This window comes from Gorilla gorilla, chromosome 5, assembly GCF_029281585.2.
Source record: "Gorilla gorilla gorilla isolate KB3781 chromosome 5, NHGRI_mGorGor1-v2.1_pri, whole genome shotgun sequence".
In the NCBI taxonomy this organism is placed as follows: domain Eukaryota; kingdom Metazoa; phylum Chordata; class Mammalia; order Primates; family Hominidae; genus Gorilla; species Gorilla gorilla.
In genome coordinates this window covers 126,334,886-126,355,634 of record NC_073229.2, presented here as the reverse complement: position 1 = coordinate 126,355,634, position 20,749 = coordinate 126,334,886, and positions in this window count along the sequence as shown.

Here is a 20,749-nt window from a genome sequence, read left to right as displayed (position 1 = left end):
TCCAGGGAAGCATGGGATATCTTGGCAGGATCACACTAACTTTTCCTAATTTATCCATGCCTCAAAACATGAGTAGACCACAGACCTGACAGAGAATATGATAATTGAAATTATTATCACTACACAGATTCAAAAGCTTCTGAATAGAGAGGAATCAGGATTATCCAATGCCTGACAAAGTGGTTGGGGTTTTCCCTGATGCTCCAGAAAGGCAATTGAGTTTAGCTATGAAACAGATACAAGGATAGCTGGCAAGAAAGCGAGGTCAATCATAAAGCTAAATGCAGCATCCTTGCTCCCAGGGCAACCACCTCATCAACACGGAAAGTAAACTATGCAGAAATGAAATTCCTCTGTTAGAATTGCCCAGAGCTATGGTTCCCTTGCTGTTTGAGTCACTTTGCTAAATTGCTATACAGGAAATGTAAATTTATATCAACAAGGCTTCCAGCATATGATCTGAGGAGAGCCCTAAAATAGCAGGTAGGTAAACAGTAAGGAAATTTAACAACATACACCAACACTAATTATAATATATACAAGATGGGGTGTATATAGAAATTCAAATGTAAATGAACAGTCACAAAATACCTTAAAGAAGGAAAGAACAAAACAAGGAAAAGGGATAAATGTGTTTTGGGCTGTAAAAAGTTCTGTAACATAAAAGAAGTTATCATAGACAGAAAGATTTTGTGAAGAATAATTACAAAATGCCAGCAATTATTCCTATCTTTGTAACCATCACCCTTGTTATGGAACTTTGAGGGCACTCTCAATCTGACTCTGTGCCCTGTCCTGTGATTTGCTTTCCAGTGGGACATCAGCGAATGAGAGGTAAGTATTTAAAAAATGATTGTGTCTTGCAGATTATCCTCTCTTGCTGCTCATAGAACGCTGATGCTCTATAAGAGGTATGGACTAACTAGCTGGATATGAGGAACAAGTGGTCCTAGTCATCTCTATGCCACAACCCACAGCCAACCAACTGCAAGACATGTGAGTAAAGCCTTCAACAATTAGCCAGATGAAAGATACTAGCCTAGATCACCTGCACCCTAGGAAAATCATCAGCTATGTACCTTTAAGTCCCTAAGTTTAAAGTGATTTATGTGAAATTAAAACCAAGTGATACGGATATTTATGCATATTTTTGTTTCTAACAAAAGTACAAAAAGGATGTAATCCACCTTAACTCTGTGATTACTTATTTACCTATGATTATTGTATTAGTTCATCTTCACACTGCTAATAAAGAAATACTCGAAACTGGGTAATTTATAAAGAAAAAGAGGTTTAATGGACTCACAGTTCCATGTGGCTGGGGAGGCCTCACAGTCATGGCAGAAGGCATGGCGGCATCATACATGGCGGCAGGCAAGAGAGAATGAGAGAGCCAAGCAAAAGGGGTTTTTCCTTATAAAACCATTAGATCTTGTGAAACTTATTTACTACACCAAAACAGTATGGGAAAACAACCCCCATGATTCATTTATCTCCCACCAGGTCCCTCCCAAAACACAAGAGGTTTATGGGAGCTACAATTCATGATGAGATTTGGGTGGGGACATTGACAAACCGTATCATTCCAAACTTGTCCCCTCTCAAATCTCATGTCCTCACATTTCAAAACCAATCATGCCTTCCCAACAGTCCCCCAAAGTCTTCTTTTTTTTATTATTATACTTTAAGTTTTAGGGTACATGTGCACAAAGTGCAGGTTTGTTACATATGTATACACGTGCCATGTTGGTATGCTGCACCCAGTAGCTCATCATTTAACATTAGCTATATCTTATAATGCTATCCCTCCCCCCTCCCCTCACCCCACAACAGGACCTCGTGTGTGATATTCCCCTTCCAGTGTCCATGTTCAATTCTCACCTATGAGTGAGAACATGCAGTGTTTGGTTTTTTGTCCTTGCAATAGTTTGCTGAGAATGATGGTTTCCAGCGTCATCCATGTCCCTACAAAGGACATGAACTCATCAGTTTTTATGGCTGCATAGTATTCCATGGTGTATATGTGCCACATTTTCTTAATCCATTCTATCATTGTTGGACATTTGGGTTGGTTCCAAGTCTTTGCTATTGTGAATAGTGCCGCAATAAACATACATGTGCATGTGTCTTTATAGCAGCATGATTTATAATCCTTTGAGTATATACCTGGTAATGGGATTGCTGGGTCAAATGGTATTTCTAGTTCTAGATCCCTGAGGAATTGCCACACTGACTTCCACAGTGGTTGAACTAGTTTACAGTCCCACCAACAGTGTAAAAGTATTCCTATTTCTCCACATCCTCTCCAGCACCTGTTGTTTCCTGACTTTTTAATGATTGCCATTCTAACTGGTGTGAGCCCTCAGAAATAGTGCCACATATCTACAACTATCTGATCTTTGACAAACCTGACAAAAACAAGAAATGGGGAAAGGATTCCCTGTTTAATAGACGGTGCTGGGAAAACTGGCTAGCCATATGTAGAAAGCTGAAACTGGATCCCTTCCTTACACCTTACACTAAAATTAATTCAAGAAGGATTAAAGATTTAAATGTTAGACCTAAAACCATAAAAACCTTAGAAGAAAACCTAGGCTAAAATACCATTCAGGACATAGGCAATGGGCAAGGACTTCATGTCTAAAACACCAAAAGCAATGGCAACAAAAGACAAAATTGACAAATGGGATCTAATTAAACTAAAGAGCTTCTGCACAGCAAAAGAAACTACCATCAGAGTGAACAGGCAACCTACAGAATGGGAGAAAACGTTTGCAATCTACTCATCTGGCAAAGGGCTAATATCCAGAATCTACAAAGAACTCAAACAAATTTACAAGAAAAAAACAAACAACCCCATCGACAAGTGGGAGAAGAATATGAACAGACACTTCTCAGAAGAAGACATTTATGCAGCCAAAAGACACATGAAAAGATGCTCATCATCACTGGCTATCAAAGTCTTAACTCACTTCAGCATTAACACAAAAGTCCACAGTCCAAAGTCTTGTCTGAGACAAGGCAAGTTCCTTCTACTCAAGAGCTTGTAAAAACAAAAGCAGGTTAGTTACTTCCTAAATACAAGAAAGGTACAGACATTAGATAAGCACACTCATTCCAAAAGAGAGGAATTGGCCAAAACAAAGGGGCTAAAGTCCCCCTGCAAGTCCAAGGTCTAGCAGTGCAGTCAAATCTTAAAGCTTGAAAATGATCTCTTTTGACTTTATGTCTCACACCCAAGCAAAAATGGAAATCCCTTTTAAAACCATCAGATTTCGTAAGACTTATTTACTACCATGAGAGCAGTATGGAGAAAACTTCCCCCATGATTTAATTATCTATCTCTGGGTCCCTCTGACAACACATGAGAATTATGGGAGCTACGATTCAAGATGAGATTTGGTTGGGAACTCAGCCAAACCATACCAATTATGATCTAGTTGATACAAATCTGTGGCAAACGAGACAAAATTGGGGAGTCATGCATTATTAGAAAGACAGAGAGATATTTTTAAACCAGTGACACTAAATGTAAGAAGTTTTTAAATATGTTGAAAACTGAATATGTAACAATTGCAAACAACAACAACAAAAATCCCAAAATAAAAAAATGAGAACAGTAATAACAAAGGTCTAAAGCCCATATTATATTAATGAAAAGCAGCAAAAAAGAATATGAGTAAGTAGAAAAAGGAAATGGCATACTTTATATTTGGATTGATACATTAAGAACTCAAAACACACATTCTTGATTAACATAATTAATAAAATATAAATCAGATGAACGATGTGTTTAGTAAATATTATTACTAGTAGACCTAAAAATAGTATATATAGCTAAGAACCTCAATCAAAGCAAAGCATGTGTAGCTATATGAAAACACAGACATATAAATTATGTGCTAATAAATGTGAGGCAAGTAGATTATGCAAATACAACAAAAGAAAACTAGGTCACTCAAATAATGTAAGAAAAATAAAATTAAAGGCAAAAATCATTAAAAGGTACAGTCATTTGATTTTTATAGATAGTATAACCTACAATGCAGATATAATACCATAAACTTTCAGTTCACAAGTTGAACAAAGATTGATAGAACAAAAGCAAACTTCTAACATATAAACTTAGAAGAAGAAATTAACATAATTATGTGGTTGTAGAAGACTGCACCTCACTACTCCTTCCCTGTAGATATACAAATAAATAAGAAATCACAGAATCTGAGTTATTCAAATAATTTTAAGTAGTAGAAAATGAAGTTTTAAAAATTAGAGTGTATTTATATTTAAATTATTATTAAAGATAGCAACATGAAGAACCCAACCACCTGAAAATATTTAAATTTAAATATTTCTGAAAAAGCAAACCACAAAATTGTGATTGTACATGTTTAAAAAATAATGGTATGTCAAAAATGTTTAGAATGAATCCCAAACTATATTTAAATAAAAATGCTCAGTTTAAAGTACAGTAAGTCCTCACTTAATGATATCAATAGGGTCTTGAAAACTGCAACTTTAAGCAAAACATCTTCCAGTAGGTCCTTTAAAAATAACATTTCATTTTTAGTGTTGTTTCATTGTGACATTGATGAGAAAAACAATTTGTTTTGTTATATATAGCTTTGCTTAAAGTCACAGTTCCCAAGAACCTATTGATGACATTAAGTGAAGACTTACTGTAGTTTCCTTCTCGAATTACAAAGAATATAACAATGTTAAGCAATCAAGGCAACGGTTAGAACAATTAAAAATTCAAATTAAGTTTAGTAAATATACACAAGAAGGATAAATGTCTTTTCAGAACATATACAGAGAAAGAATAGAAAGAGAAAATGGAAGAAGTACTCCCTTCTCCCAACCCTTTTATTTATAACATTTAAAAGTTAGTCCTCTTATATTCAAATTTTCTAATAGGATTTAATTTGAACAAAGTGTTCAAAAGCTAAAAATTGTTAGAAAACACTGGTTTCAAGCAATGTTACTTGTGCATATTAATACAATTATATTAAATAAATGCCAATCAAATAAAAAATAAAACCAGAGTATATCAGCTATAGTTTTTGATAATCATACTACAATACCTACCAGTATAAACCTATACATGGAATGCAAAACTTGCATTAGTCAAAAGGTATAAAAAGAAATAAAAAAGATCTTCAGGGACATAAAAAATGAATTCAAGAAAATTAATTATTCATTACCAATAGAAATATTTTGGTAAATTAGCTGACAAATAATTTTTTATGTCAGAAATAAGACAAAATGTTTATGTTACTCCTATTATTTAAAATAGTTTTGGGAATTCTAGCTAATACAACAGAAGAAGTAAAATATCCAATAAATGTAACTGCTGAAAAGAAGGAAATAGAATAAATATTCTGTGCACATTTGGAGTATCTCTTATGAAAACCCAAGAATATCAACTGTAAAATGAAGTGACCAACATAAAAGTTGAATGATATGGATAGTTTTAACATAGATATAAAACAGCTAACAGCTATCATTTCCAACATAAAAACTATAAATAATTTAAAAACAATTTTCATTGGATAATTTAATCATACACAATAACATTAAAATTCCTATGACTACATTTAAAATGAAATAGTAAAACCTATAAAATGAAAATAACAACCTATTAGGGGTAATAAAATAATTTTTAAATAAACATCAGAAACATTTCATGTTTGTGCATAGGAAGATTAAATATCATAGAGATTCTAACTCTCTTAAAATGAAGCTACAAATTTAATGCAATTCCAATTGATTCTTTTTTGCACCTCAAAATATGAAACTTATTGTGTCTGTGTAAACTTGCATAGGTCTATGTGTGCAGGCATACACAAAGACACACGTCTATGAAACATCAATAGATTTGCAAAGTATGGCTTAAATATATTAACACAGCCGCTTGGCAATACAAATATATTAGATTTCTTCCTGTTATACACACAATATAAAGAATATCTATGTCTTAAGGAACCATGTAAAAAGGAAATAAAAGGAAAACCACAATAAGTGAAACATGTGCACATATATACAAGGGTTATTGTTTTAATATGGTAATATTTATTTTAAACTATTAAAAAGTGACAATAGAAAAAAAGGTAAAAGATATAAAAAGTTGGATACCCAAAGAAACATATAAATGGCCAATTGGCATTGAAAATTTGTTCAGTTTGGCTTAACTCATCAGGAAGACAGCTTCTTCTCCACGGGGCTAGCTAAACTAAGAGGGCTTGACAATGAAGCTTGCTGCAACTGCTGCTCCTGCTCTCCAGAAAGAAGTTTTGTAAAGACTGACTCATGCAGAGATGTACAGAGCAGAGAAATGGAGAAAGAGTCCCTGGACATAGCTGTGCTAAAAGCCAGAACTGCACAACCCTAAACTTGGGCTAGTGGGACTTTGTAATTAAATGAGGAATCAAAGTATTATTTTGATATTAAAATAAAGTTTATTTTATCTAGGACTCATATAAAGATGGTGGTGATTAACAAAGTTTGGAATGAAGAGATCAAATAAATAATTCCAAATTGCCTATTTACATATATAAATGTAAATTGGTAATCCTTTTGGAGAGTATTTGGCAATATTTATCAACCAACTCCAAAAATTTAAACTATTTGGACTAGTAAGACCTTTCTTTGAAAAATATCCTATGCAAATAATCACTTTGCACACAAAAATATATGTATAAGAATTTTAGCAATATAATTATTTATAATAGGAATAAAAAGAAAACTATATGTTAATAGTAGGGATTACTTCAATAAATTATGACAAATTCCTTGAATAATAAGAGCATTTTCAGAAAAATATTTCATAAAATATTAAAACTTTGCTGATATTCTGTTAATTAAAAATAGGAATTTTATTCTGTTTCAATCTTTGTTGTGGGAAGTCAGGGACCCAGAACAGATGGATCGGCTGAAGCCATAGCAGAAGAACATAAATTGTGAAGATTTCATGGACATTTATTAGTTCCCCAAATTAATACTTTTATAATTTCTTAAGCCTCTCTTTACTGCAATCTCTGAACATAAACTGTGAAGATTTCATGGACGTTTATCACTTCCCCAATCAATACTCATAATTTCCTATGCCTGTCTTTACTCTAATCTCTTAATCCCATCATCTTTGTAAGCTGAAGATGTATGTTGCCTCAGGACCCTGTGATGATTGTGTTATCTGTACAAATTGTTTGTAAAATGTGTGTGTGAACAATATGAAATCTGGGCATCCTAAAAAAAGAATAGGAAAACAGCAATTTTCAGGGAACAAGGGAGATAACCATAAGGTCTGCCTGCAGGGCCAAGCCAAACAGAGTCATATTTCTCTTCTTGCAGAAAGCGAATAGGAGAAGTATCACTGAATTCTTTTCCCAGCAAGGAATAACCCTGGGAAAGGAATGCGTTCCCAGGGGAGGTCTCTAAAATGGCCGCTCTGTGAGTGTCTGTGTTATGTGGTTGAAGATAAGGGATGAAGATAAGGGATGAAGATAAGGAGACCCTGGTCTCCTGCAGTGCCCTCAGGCTTGCTAGGATTAGGAAATTCCAGGCTGGAAAATTCTAGTCAGACCGGTTGTCTGCTCTCCAACCCGGTTTCTTTCCTGTTAAGATGTTTATCAATGACAAGGCGTGCCCAGCAGGACATGGAACTTCATCAGTAATTCTAATTTCGCCCTGGCCTTGTGATCTTGTTCTGCCATTTGCCTTATGATTTTTATTGCCCTATGAAGCATGTGATTTTTGTGACCCACTCCCTATTCATACACTCCTCCCCTTTTGAAATCCCTAATAAAAACTTGCTAGCTTTGCAGTTCAGGTGGGCATCACGGAAACTGCTGACATGTGATGTCTCCCTCCAAGGCCGAGCTGTAAAATTTCTCTCTTTGTACTCTTTCTCTTTGTTTCTCAGACTGGCCGAAACTTAGAGAAAATACAAAAGAACCTACGTTGAAATATTGGGGGCTGGTTCCCCCAACAGATCTTATTTAGAAAGATCTGTTACATCTTTCTAAATTTAAATGTTACAAGAATTACATATATAGAAAAATGGAAAATAAAAATTGATATAATAATATCAAGTATGAATATTAACAGTAATTACATCTCTGTATACAAAATATGTTATCTCAATACCTTCCCATTTAATTGCATTTATGTACCAAATTTATTTCATTGACCATCTACACATTTTTTAGTTTTGATAAAAATGAATTTTATTAAAATAAGGAGAAATCCATGGAAGGACTACACAATAGAAAGAGAGAAGAGAAGCTTATCAGTTAAGCAAAATAGACCTAGAAAAAAGTGGGGCAAGATGGCAGTTAGTATTCTTCAGCAATTGTCTCTCCACAGAAACATCGATTTAAACTAATATTCATGAACACACATACATATAAACTTCACAACAGCTAAGGAAACCAAGTGACAGATTACAGTACCTGGTTTAGCACAATAATAAGAAAAGACACAATAAAGATAACAGTTTTATGTTACCCATGTCACCCCTCCCCTAAACCCAGGCAGTGCAGGATGGAGAGAATTACCATCCAACTTAAGGGGCAAAGAGGAAATAAGGATAGGAGTTTGTCTTGAACCCCTAACACCAGTCTATCAGAGTAAAAGCCAGCACTGGGCAGACCCCCACACCAATACCCTGGAATGAGCCTCCATCCCTATTTTGACACCAGCAGGAACCTATAGCCCCTGTGAGGCAAATTCAATCTCCAGTTTACATCAGGGCCGGCTGACTACAGTAGTCTTGGGCTCCAGACAATGCTCAGTAACATGCAGGCCTCAATGGCAATGTGCTTCGGGCTTGACCCAGCATTTCACCAATCTACCTGAGACAAGATTCCATCCTTGCACTCCATTGTCTACAGTGGTACCCCGGTGCTTAGGGTTTCTCCCTGTGCAGCAATGACCACAGCAGTCCCAGGATTAGGGACCATGCCAGGTGGGCTCCCCAGAATTTAAGAAAGGGGTTACTACTGAAAAAGTTCTCAAAGCCAGTCTGGGAAGTCAGGAATTATGATGCACTTCTTCAAATGTGCAGGTATCAATGCATAGTCACAAGGATCAAGAATAATTCAGAAAACACGAAATCATCAAATGCACATTATAAAGTGCCAGTGACTGATGCTAAAAAAAAAGGAGTCATATGAACAATCTGACAAAGGATTTTGAAATAATTGTTTTTAAGGAAGGTCATTAAACTTCAAAAAATGCATAGAAACGATTCAGTGAAATGAGGAAAACAATAAGTGGCCAGAGAGATTGAAATAATTTTTAAAATCAAGCAGAAATCCTGAAACTGAAAAATACTATGAACAAAATAAAAAATTCAATAGAAAGTATCAATAGCAGAATTGATCAAACATAACAAGAATCTGTGAAAATGAATACAGAGTATTTGAAAAAATATAGTCAGAAGTAAAAAAGAAAAAAGAATGTAAACAAAGAATAAAGAAAGCTTCTAGGGAGGCCTCTGGCACCTTACAAACATGGTGGAAGGCAAAGTGGGAGGCAGCACATCACGTGGCAAAAGCAGGAGTAGGAGAGAGAGAGTGCAGGGGAGGTGCCACACACTTAAATGACCAGATCTCACAAGAACTCACAATCACGAAGACAGCATCAAGCCACGAGGAATCTACCAACCATGATCCAAACACCTCCCATCAGACCCCACCTCAGGCACTGGGGACTGCAAGTGATCATGAGATTTGGGCGGGGACAAATATCCAAACTGTATCATTCCTCCTACTGTGTAATAGAACACCAGAACTTACTTCTCCTAACTAATAGTAACTTTACATTCACTGACCAACCTCTCTCCACCCTTCTCTCCCCTCAAGTTTCCCTAATCCCTGGTAAAAACTGCTTTACTCTCTGCTTCTATGATACTACTTTTGTTTTTTTCTTCAGGTTCCATATCTGACTGAAATCATGTAGTGTTTTTCATTCTACAAAAAAAAGATGTTTTTGTTTATCCATTCAACAATAATTTTTGGGGCCTTAGATGATTTATTTAAAACTCCCTTATTAAGTTGTGTTTGTGTATGTGTGTGTGTATGCGTGTGTGTTGCCTTAAATTTACTAAGGCTTCAATTAATGGTTCTAAAAATTAAAAACAAGACAAAACATGGAGTTAGCTCTGGGTATTGGCCTATATGTGGACATCCCATAAGCTGTTTATAATTTGGTCATTAGAAACCCACATGCTGCTTTGGCTGTTAGAAATTTGAAATTAGTCATATTTTTGTGCTTGCAGCAATTTCACTGAAAAAAAAAAAATGTAACTGATTTATATTGATCCAAGTAGTAACAACTACATTTTTGGCTCTCCAGTTGGTTCTTTTAAAAAATTATCCTCTATTTAATTAGTTGCCTTTAATTAATTGCCTTAGTGCCTTCACTAGGAAATTTATTCTGGATTGCTAACCTGTATAATCATAAGAAAAAATATACCAAAAAACCTAGGTATCTGCTCAGGTGACTCACTGAACACAAATGAAGCGAAATCAGCATTTTCAAGGGATAATCAATACCTTAAAGGGAATGCTTCCATGTCTTCATTTATGTTCTGCCTTCCACCTGGATGCTTTTCCTCTCTCTTTTCCCTAGCTAATGTTTATCATGCATGCATTTGTTTAAGTTTCACTTTCTCAGGAAAATTTAATTATGTCACTAATCTATCCAATCTGACCAATTCCTTCCCCATTCATTAAAGCTAAAGTACAAGGCCCTACTGGATAAACACATGTGTCCTTATTAGATTCCCGACATCACATACCTCACCCTCTCCTTCTCTCACTCCTAACAGTGGGCTATACTGCCTTCCTTGCTGTTTATCAAACATACAAGTCATATTCTTTTCTCAGGGTCATGCCATTGCTGTTCCATTACAGGGTACACTCTGTTCCAGTTGCAACAAATCTAGCTCCCCTACCTCATTTATATCTTTCCTCATATGTCATTTACTTAATTTTGTCTAATCCAAATATTCTATTTAAAATAAAGTTCCCCAATCATGCATCAAACTCATTTCTGACTTTATTTTCCTCCATAACACCCATCATTATCTGTTATATCATACTGTATACTATACCCTAGACTATTAACTTCGAAAAGACAAAAAAATTTTGTCTGTTTCATTGACTGGTGTATCCATGCCTACACTCCATAATACTTGGAATAATGCCTGGCTTGTAGTAAGTGCTCAATAATTACTTTTGAGTAAACAAATGAATGGGTGAATTATTTATATTAAGGACTTTTAACCAGAGAATTGTTGATTCTATCTGGTTTACAGATTGGCTTCATAGGCTCAATGAGTCTCTTGAAATTGATTATAAAAAAATATGCCTAAGTCTGCCTGTGTAATTTGTGGGAAATGTGTGGGTAGCTATCATAAATATGAGATATAAGAGACTGCAAATGTAATTTACTTTTCAACATTCAATATGTTTTAGGTGCTCAAAATGATATTTGACATTATTACTATATTGAATGGCATATTCCTGTTTATTCATCTGTTTCTTTCAATGTACTACAATAAAAACTTTTCAAAAATTCTGAACTCATGGTAACTAACATAATGTTTAAACTTATATTATCTCATATTTAAAATAATCTTTATTCTTATATTATCAAGCATAAAGCAAGCTAGTATTGCTCAATAAATATTTGATGAACTGGCTGGATGTGGTGGCTCATGTCTGTAGTCCCAGCACTTTGGGAGGCCAAGGTGGGTGGCTCACTTGAGGTCAGGAGTTTGAGACTAGCCTGGCCAACATGGAGAAACACCGTCTCTATTAAAAATGTAAAAATTAACCGGGTATGGTGGTGGGGGCCTGTAATCCCAGCTACTCAGGAGGCTGACGCAGGAGAATTGCTTGAACTCGGGAGACAGAGGTTGCAACGAGCAGAAATTGTGCCACTGCACTCAAGCCTGGGTGACAGAGCAAGAATCTATCTCAAAAAAACAAAAACAAACAAACAAAAAATTGATGAACTCTACAGTATATTTACCTTCTTTTTTTTTTTTTTTTTTTTTTTTTTTTTGAGACGGAGTCTAGCTCTGTCGCCCAGGCTGGAATGCAGTGGTGCGATCTCGGCTCACTGCAAGCTCCACCTCCCGTGTTCATGCCATTCTCCTGCCTCAGCCACCCGAGTAGCTGGGACTACAGGCGCCCACCACCGCACCTGGCTAATTTTTTGTATTTTTAGTAGAGACGGGGTTTCACCGTGGTCTTGATCTCCTGACCTCGTGATCCGCCCATCTTGCACTCCCAAAGTGCTGGGATAACAGGCGTGAGCCACTGCGCCTGGCTTTTTTTTTTTTTTAGATGAAGTGTCACCCTGTCGCCCAGGCTGGAGTGCAATGGTACGATCTCAGCTCACTGCATCCTCTGCCTCTTGGGTTCTAGTAATTCTCCTGCTTCAGCCTCCTTAGTAGCTGGGATTACAGGCATGCACCACCACGTCCGGCTAATTTTTGTATTTTTAATAGAGATGGGGTTTCACCATGGTGGTCAGGCTGGTCTTGAGCTCCTGACCTCAGGTGATCCACCCGCCTTGGCCTCCCAAAGTGCTGGGATTACATGTACAGTATATTTAAAATGTAATTTAAAAGAAAAATAAAACTAGTTCAATTTATTACACTGAATGAGTACATGCCCATCTCCTCTTATGCCCAAGACTCCCTTAAAAGCAGATAGATGGAACAAAAGTTAAGACAATGACAAAAACGAGAACAGGATGTGACTATTATTGAACACAGAATTGAATTACATTGTTGGAAGATGGAGAATGAATAAAGAAGCAATGTCTAACAAAGACGGGTTTAGAAGACTTGGGCCTCTAACTCTCAGAAGGGCTAAAGTATACCTGGGATACTTAGAACTTCAAAAAGGCAAGGCATAGTATGATAACAGTAGAGAGGAAAACTGAAATCTCAAGATTACTTAAAAATCTACAGTTAAATATTCATTCCCGTAAACCTTCCACACATAAACTCCATACTCTACCCTATAACCATTCTTAAAAGTAACTTCGGGACTGATTCCACCACCACCACCACCACAACAACAACAAAATAAACCAAGGAAGAGAAAAATATACAATGTAATAAATCATGGCTGAAGTCCAAGATGTCAAAAGATCATGATGGAGAACTGACGTTAGCAAGATGGTGGACTAGGAAGTCTCTTTTTACTCACAGAAACACCAAGTCACAGAAACACCAATATATGGACCATAATGCCACTGCAAGAATGCTAGAGACTGCCTCAACGTATTTGACAAGCTACAGTACTCAGGCAAATGTAAAAGCAAGAAGGGTTTCCAGCAAAAGGGGAGGGAAAATTCATGATGTTTTGTACATCCATCTATACCCATGTGCAACCAGGAGGAAACTTCTCATATGGGGACTCTCCTTTCATGACAGAGAAGTATAATCTGTGAAATAAAAAAATCACTAGAAGAATTAAAAGGCAAATTTAAGCAGGCAAAAGCAAAACTCAACAAACTTAAAAATAGGACAATTAAAACTATGGAGTCTAACAGAAAGAAAAAAGACTAAAGAAAACTGAACAGAGCCTATGGGACCCATGGACGTCATCAAGTATAACAATATACACATCATGGGAGTCTTAGAGAGGAGCAGAAAGATATTTCAAAAGAAAAATACTCAGGGAAAAATCCCAAATTTGAGGAAAGACATAAATATTAATATTCAAGAAGCTCAAGGGACTCACTTAAAGAAATCTACACTGGGATACATTATAATCAAACTTTCAAAGGCCAAAGATTAAAAAAAGTAATTTTAAGAGCAGCAAAAGAAATGCAACTTTTCAAATACAAAATATTCTCACTAAAGCTGTCTGCAGATTTCTCTTAAGAGATATTGGAGGCCAGAAAGCAGTGAGCTGATTCATTCAAAGTGCTAAAAGAAAATAAACAACATACCCCCCCTCAAAAAAAAATCCCCATTAACCAAGAATCCTATTATCTGGCAAAACTGTCTTTCAAATTGAGTAAGAAACTAAGACATTTCCAGATAAATAAAAGCTAAGGGTAGTTGTTACCACTAGATCTCCCCTGGAAGAAATGCTAGGAATGGTAATCCTTGGAATCCAGCTGTGAGGAAGTCCAAACTTCCGTATGAAGAGGCCCACATAGAAGAGAACCAGGTGTTTGTTCCACATTGATAAGAAATTAAAACACACACGCTTGAAAAGCTACACACACACATATATTTAAATACATACAGATGCTCCTCAATTTACAGTGGGATCATTTCATGATAAACCCATTTTATGTCCAAAATATATCCCAAGAAACCTATAATAAAGTCAAACAATCGTAAGTCAAACTAGGGTAAGTTAAATACTATCAAGATATGCAATATATATTGTCATAATGGATACACATATACATGTTATACTTGAATTCCAAAGCCACATAGTTTGTGACTCGATTATTTTACTTCTCCTTATTACTTCTTGAAGACCTTCCTTATCTAATTATTCAAATTCATTTTTAAAATAAATGAAGGCTGGGAGCAGTGGCTCACGCCTATAATCCCAGCACTTTGGGAGGCCAAGACGGGCAGATCACGAAATCAGGAGTTCGCAACCAGTCTGGCCAATATGGTGAAACCCCATCTCTACTAAAAATACAAAAGAAAATTATCCAGGCAAGGTGGTGCCTGCATGTAATCCCAGCTATTTGGGAGGCTGAGGCAGGAGAATCGCTTGAACCCGGGAGGCGGAGGTTGCAGTGAGCCAAGATCGCACCACTGCACTACAACCTGGACAAGGTCACAAAGCTTACAGTTTATATTTAGTTGATGAATAGAGGTAGTGGTTCCAGAAATCAGAATGACATAAGTTTGGGCTATATTGTTATAGGTGGTTGGCCTTGGCATATATCTAAACTGTGGCCTCCATTTTTATTTTTCTTTGACAACATCTTTTAAATATTGTAATAACTAAACTTTCTTATTGTGTTAGCTACCTGAACCATAGACAGATGATACTTGTAGTAAAATAAGAACAGGGTAAAGGTGATGAAGAAGGAATTGGAATGTAAATGTAATGCACAAACTTACATGTATTTAACCTTTGTAACAACCCTTATAAATAAATTGGTGTTCAAAGAGTTTATCAAAATAACTGAGATTTAAACTCAAGTATGAGAGTCTTCAAAGTCCCTATTCTTACTACTGTACTCTTGTGTCTTACATGCCCAGCCCACACGATCTTGTAAAATATTAAATAAAATCATGTAGAATCAGGAAGTGTTCCACAGCTAATATATTATAGAAAGTTGAACATAGAATCATGCTTATGCCAAATATTTTATAAAGTACTGCTACACAATGTGCGGTCTGGAAAACCATCATCATCATCTGGATGCTTTTTGGAAATGCAAGACCACCTCTGAGCTACTAAATCAAATATCTGTGATTGGAGCCTAGCAATCTAGTATTACATAAGGTGATACTAATATATTCTCAATTTAGAAACTAATGCCTTACAGTACTTGGAAGACAGAAGCATCCACTTAAAATTTCCTCTTTTCATAGATACAGAGACTAAAGATAAGTATATTTGATCCTTTGAAGTTCTGATAATTAACAAGTGGCAGAGCCAAAATTAAAATCAAGATATTTTGATTACCAGTTAAAGGCAATTCAGTGAGATTTCACTTGAAACATGTCAAAGTTTGACTTTCAATAGCATAAAAATTTTGTTTCAAACGAAAGAATCAAAATTATATATACACATATAAACTTATCTAAATATGCTGAAACGACAGTTGCTCTTGCAAGGGCATTTGCAGAAAATTGAATCTCACTCAGCAGGCTACCAAATCCAGCTGGAGTAGGGCAACGACCAGGGAGGTTCACAAAAGAAACATGCTAAGGATACATTGAGCCAGCATGAATTGATGAGGCATGATTATAGAGTGTTGAGACATAATCATAGCATAAAGAACAGACTAGAGTACCGAAATCAGAAATATGACCAAAGGCTTTGCAAACATCTGCTTTAACCCAACTCAAGATTACTATTCACATTTGCTCAGGGTAAAACAATCTGCTGGTCACACTTTATCAAACTTAGATGTCAATTTTGAAACATGAGAGTGGAAAGAAATACATATCTGCATATGTATTCAAATGTACTTAAATACTCAGAAAAAACATTTTAAATATAGGTAATAGATAAAAACGCAAATATATAGACATGTATGGCATTTTAGTATTCCTGATGCCATGAAATTTCTATTTTAACCTTGGTAACTTTGGGGAAAAAATTGGATATCATTGTCTTCACTTGGAGATTGGCAAGTGCTTTAGCCTATAAATTATCCTTAAAATGTCCAAGAGCAAATAAAACTTTTCCTAAGACTTCATTAACCATTCTTACTTGAACAAGGACTTTTCTAAAATGTCCAAAAAGTATATAGTCTGCTACTAGGGACAGACACCTACCCTATTCTTCTTTTATGTCGGTGTCCCTGCTGCCCGTTCTATCTTTGGAAGAAAAGCAGGACTATATATCCCAAATGCCACTAACGATCCTGTGGAAAGGAAGTCACAGGCTGCTGAGATTGTATATAAAAATATTATGTTTTGGCTTCCCTTAAAAAAATCTAAAAAGAATGCACTTACCTTCCTGCAAGGCAACAATTAACACTGACCTATTAGTGGTTGCCATGTTGCAGAGGCAAGGGCTCTTCTTTTGCCACAGTGCCCACCTTAGTTAAATTCATTCTATTTTATAATCTGTTTCCCCCTGTACATTTATGAGCTTATCTTTGCTGTGGGACTTATAGAGATAAGAGTTCACTTCAGATAACAAGTCATTGCCAATGATTTAGGTGGAAGTTTGCCCATAATTACTTTGCTACTTCATGAATAAACTACCTTCTGATGATATTGATAGCTTAGAATGCAAATGCTGCTTGTACTCATAGTATTCTTCTCCTGAATATCCAATAACATTATTTCTTACTGTAGGTTGAAAATAGTAAAATAAAGAAACTATTGATAACTAGTTTAAATTACAAATGTAAATTAAAAACCTTTTCCCCTATGTTTTAATAAGATTATTTAAAAATTATACCACCTCTCCTCTTTGGAAATCTAAATTTCATTAATATTGCCAGCAATGTTATTCCAATCATCTCTTTGTACATAAGGGAATCAGATTGGCATTTGCTTTTATTCTATTTAAACATCTATGAAGAACAAGAGTAAAATGATAAATATGCTAAACGTATATTTGAATTGCAATTTAATACAACGCCTAGATTTTATGTTTGGAGAGTATTCCTTTGGCAATAAAATAATTATTATTTAAAAGAAATAGAAAAGCTGAGAAATAATACATATTATTCAGCTTTCCTCTCTACTCGTTTCTAAGAGCTGTCTTTGTTCTTCCTTCTGGGCACGAAATGAAGATAAGCCACTCTGACTTTCTCCTTCTGCTCATTTGTTTCTTCTGGCTATGGCTGTTCCTGAAGGAAATAGAAAGTGTCAGGAAGCTGAGAAAGCAGCTTATATGTTATCTGGGCTGGTTTTTCTGTTCTCTGCCTGCTCAATAAGAAACTGTGGAATAATTCCCTCTCTTCAGTACTGTTAGGGTTCTTTTGGGCAAAGGGGAAGAAGATACATTCTTTAAAAGTTTCTATGTTGAGATGGTTTTAGGCTCACAGAAAGGTTGCAAGAATAATACTGAGAGTTTTTATATCTATTTCAACTAGCTTCCTCTTAACAACTTATGTGACCGTAGAACTTTTATCAAAACTAAGAAATTAACACTGATATAATCATGATATAATCATATTATCAAAAACACAAAACATATTTAAATTTCATCAAAGTTTTTCTACTGTTGCCTTTTTTATGATTTAGAATGTAAGCCAGGATCTCACACTGCATATTCTTATTATGCCTTCTTAGTTGCCTCCAATCTAAGAGACAGTATGGGTCTTTTCTTTAAAAAACCTGACACTTTTGAAACGTAGTGACCAGTTATTTTTTGGAATGTATTTCAACTTGGATTTATCTGATAGTTTCTCTTGATTAGACTGAAGTTGTGCTTATTTGGACTGACATAGTAGAGCGATATGCCTTTCTCAATGAATCTTATCAGGAGGATATATGATGTTCCTATGTCTTATTACTGATGATATTAACTTTGCCCATTAGGCACTTGCTAGGATTCTCCAATGTAAAGTTACTATTTTTTGCTTTGTAATTACTAAATATTTAATAGGAAATACATCAAGACTATGTAAATATCCTGTTTCTGCTTTAACTTTTTTTTCACCAATTTCTACATTGAAAAGTGGATTGGTGATTTTTTAATTCTTGCTTTCCTTCCATCATTAATATATGAAATTCTTCCATAGGAAATATTTGTCTATCTCCTCCATCTATTGATTTATTTTGTCATTTTTTGTATTATATAGTCCAATGAGTTTTTATTTTATGTTGGGAGGTATAATTTAATACCATTGTTATAGTATAAGGTATTTCAACTTTGGCTATGGGGAGTTGTTTCAGAATAATTCTTGCCTCCTTCTGATATTACCTGTCCTTTTAAAAGCTATTTTTAAGCAGTTCCTTATGTTGAGGCAACATAAAATGCTTCAGGTTCACCTTGTATTTTTCCTGTCTCATTTCTGGAATTGCCATTTTTCCAAGGAGTCCATGTTCCTTTTAAAGTATAATGGTATTTAGAAACCAAAATCTTGTCTGTAGATGATGTGCTCATTTTTACTATGATGTCACTGCTGCTAGCATTTCTGATTGGATAGAGCAAGGGTATATATCTATATATCTCCATATATCATATGTATCATAATATATATCAATATGTTATATAAAATACATATAATGCATGAATATTTCCACACATACACATAAACACAGTAACTAGTTCACTCATACATCTATATAAATCTCTCTGTCTACAAAGAGTTTATTTGATACTTCTCATTTCAATCCAGCATCACAGAATTCATTTTGGCCTTTCCTTTTTTCTGATTTATAACTGCTTATGTGCACGGTGAGAATATCTTTCATTATCTACAATATATTTACTTGTTTGTTCAACCCTAGGAAACAAATAAAGTAGCTTCAGAATTCCTAACTCATAGTCTTACGGAAAACAAATTTACTAACTAGAGTACAATGATTGCATATGATTATTTTTGTCTTATGCTATATAATATGCAGTCAAAATTCTGTTTTCTAAAGTCCGTTAGTTCACTTCCTCTCTTTCCCATCAGTGGAGGAAGTTTTAATAAAGATCTTGAAGAATTTCACTAAATCTAAAGCTAAGAATGCATCTAAACTTCCGCAACAACTAAAACCAAAAACCTGAACATTATAAAATATTACTTAACACCAGCTTTTTTCTTACATCACTTTTTCTTGTTCTAAGTAACTAGTACATTGATTTTTCCCCCTTTAGCATTCGTTCTGTATGCAAACCATGTCTTTTCATTCTTCCGTTCTTTCCACATGTTAGGAAACAGGTGCACGTCAAGCCCTGGAATTTTACATGTTAGGCCTTTATCCAGCTCCCTGTTCAAGCCATGGAGAAAGTTGCTGGTAAAACTGGTGCTAGGTGGGTACTAATCTGGCATTCACTTTGGTGATCATCATAATTCATCTTTCCAGCACAATAGTTGTCTGTTATTTTTCATATAAAATTCTCAGAATGTCCCCGCTTACCTTATATTTAAGATTTCTTAAAACTACACAAAAACCACACCAAAAACCTCAAAAAACAACACCAAATCTACTCATCTCTCCCACTATTGGTAGTCACTTATTGCTATGTTTAGTTCACGACTCCTTGACAGTGTCACAGACAGTATTCTCTGAATCCACACTCTCTATATATTGTTGCTATTTCATCTAGTCAGTCTCAGTCTTTCTTTGATTTACTTCTTCTCTATCTTGAAGCATATGGTCTAAATCAAGGGTCAGCAAACTTTCTTTTCAGCAAGGCCAGTTAGTAAATATTTTAGGCTTGATACTCATACAGCCTCTGTTACTACTACTCAATTGTACCACTGTAGCACTAAAACAGCCATAGCGCCACATAAATAAATGTGTTTTGGTTCCAATAAAATTTATTTATAGACATTGAATGGAATGTGTATTTTATTATATTTGTATGCTATGAAATATTATTATAAAATTTTTTCCACAATTAAAATGTGTAAACCATTTTTAGTTCACAGCTTGTACAAAAACAGGCAGTAGCCAGGATTTGGGCAAAGAGCTTTCATTTGACAATCTCTTGTCTAAATAATAAATTTAGCCACTTTCAAAATACCTGATACACAAATGTGAAAGAAAAGCAGAATAACCATAGTAAAGAATTCCACTCAGGGAAAGAGATGCATCGTGCCTTGACCACTGATTCTAAATGTCCTATTTAGTAGCTTCTCAGACAGGGATAGTGAATCTCAGAGGTGTGTCCATATTAGCTTGCCTTTCTTAGCAGATTGTTCCCACTGGAAGGCTTTTTCTTATGAAAGTTGAATTGTTTTTCCTACTTTTACCTAGTCATTTTCTACAAATTTACAATAAATATCTATCTCTATCTGGCAGCTTTTATGTACCAAGAACATTTCTAGACCTTTTGGATATAAAGTGAACAAAATAGACAAAAATATCTATATTCGTGAAGCTTATATTCCAGTATGT